At 36.6% G+C, this 2077-nt stretch overlaps 1 pseudogene across 1 annotated transcript; it reads left to right on the forward strand.

Annotated features, from left to right (window-relative positions):
- Positions 1-850: 850 nt before the first annotated feature.
- LOC308515528 (nuclear nucleic acid-binding protein C1D-like) lies at positions 851-1814 on the forward strand (annotated as a pseudogene). Its single transcript has 2 exons — positions 851-890; positions 1317-1814. The product of its transcript is annotated as a nuclear nucleic acid-binding protein C1D-like (transcript).
- Positions 1815-2077: the final 263 nt, after the last annotated feature.

Genomic DNA, 2077 nt, shown 5'->3' on the forward strand with positions numbered 1-2077 from the left:
ATGTAATATCTTAATAAAAAATATATTAAATAAATAAATAAAATAAATAAATAAATAAACCCCCAAAGTACCATGAGCTAAAGTCCATGATATTAAAAAAAAGAAGTCAAAAATAGACAATATTTTCTACTTTTTTACTTCATAAAACATGTAATCATTAATATATGAGCAACCACATTCAGTGCAACAGATCAAGATCAATAAAAACTGGCGAGTGTTTGGGGAAAAGAAAAAAGTATACAAAGATTTTATTAAAAATCTTAGAATCTTTAAGTACACTGCTCTACCCTAGGCACAGAAAGACACAGAAAATAAGTCTCAAAAAGAGATTTTTCTCATGAACATTTAAAAATCTTATTAATGCCCTGATCAGTTTGGCTCAGTGGATAGAGCGTTGGCCTGTGGACTTTCCCAAGTGAGAATACAAGAAGTCAAGCCGACCCAGGTTTGATTCCGGTCAAGGGCATGTACCTTGATTGTGGGCACATCCCCAGTAGCAAGTGTGCAAGAGGCAGCTGAATCGATGTTTCTCTCTCATTGATGTTTCTAACTCTCTATCACTCTCCTTCTCCCTTCCTCTCTGTAAAAAATCAATAAAATATATATTTTTAAAAATCTTATTAATATATCTAGCAATCTTATTAAAAATCACACATATACCTTCATTTTTCTCATTCATTGAGCCAATATTTCCTGAGGTCCTACTTATATACCATGTATGTTTTGGGCAAAGGAGAATAAATTAGTGAATAGGATATACTAAAATTCTTGCCCTCATAGAGTTTATATTCTATTAGGTGAAAGAGATGTTAGGGAGGAGGCAGACAATAAATAAAAGTCAATATATAGCATGTTAGATAGTGATAAGAGGGATGGCAAAGTGCGGGTGGGTAAGGAGTGGGACAGGCTGTTTCTTTAAATAGAATGGTCACAAGGCCTTGATGAAAAGCTGACATTTCAACAAAGACTGAAAGGAGAGGGGGAGTCTTTATATATTGGGTGGGAAGAGCATTTCAAGCGCATAGAAGAGCAAGTGCAAATGCCCTGAGAGAGGAGCATGGCAAGTTTCTATGAGACACAACAAGGAAGCCAGTGTGGCTAGAGGAGAATGACTTGGGGGAGGGTCATATGAGATGAAGTCAGCGTGGTAACAAAGGCCAAACTATGCAATGCCTTTAGCTTTAGGAGTTTGGCTTTTACTCTGAGGGAGATGGGCAGCCATAAGGGGTTTAAACCAAAGAGAGACATGATTTAACTTCTTTGTCACAGGATCACTTTGGCTGTTCATTTGGAATCAGTGGCCTTTCCCAAGTGAGAATACAAGAAGCCAGCCGACTGCCATCAGAATAGGGCCCTCCCCCATCAAACTGGTATCACTCTGGTCATAAGGGCAGGAGAAGAGCTTAATGAAGACCACCCAGCAGGAATTCATGAGCATTTGGCAACATTTGCGAATTCCATCGCTGCTGTGGATGACACGCTGAAGACCATGATGTCTGTCTCTAGAAACAACTTGCAGCAGTTGCACCCACTTGAACAAGCAAACGTGGATTTCATTTCTGCTTACACATTAGATTCAAAGTTTTGGGTTTATTTGGCAACTCTGGAGTTAATTCTAAGGAACATCCAGTAGAGCAGGAACTGGAAAGAACCAGAATATATATGAACAAAGTCGAGTCAAGGAAATAACAGACAAGAAGAAGGCAGCCGAGCTGAACAGAGGGGCAGCTTCAAGATTTGTAAAAAATGCCCTCTGGAAACCAAAACCTAAAAATGCATCCAAAGTTGCCAATAAAGTAAAAAGTAAAAAATAACCTTTGGCTTTGATGTGCACATGTTCAAAAAGAACATCATTTTTTTTGTTTTACACAAAATAGATCATTATGTGGCAATGCACAGTTTAAATGTATTCTTCATTAAATTCATATATAAAATTTACATTTAAATTGGTAATGCTAAAACACTTTTCCCCAGAAAAATTATCTTTTTTTTTAAAGAAAGTACAGTTTGCTCATTTTTATATATATTTTATTGATTTTTTTACAGAGAAGAAGGGAGAGTTACAAACATCAATGAG

This window comes from Myotis nattereri, assembly GCF_964212035.1.
Source record: "Myotis nattereri genome assembly, chromosome: 3".
NCBI classification, from domain to species: domain Eukaryota; kingdom Metazoa; phylum Chordata; class Mammalia; order Chiroptera; family Vespertilionidae; genus Myotis; species Myotis nattereri.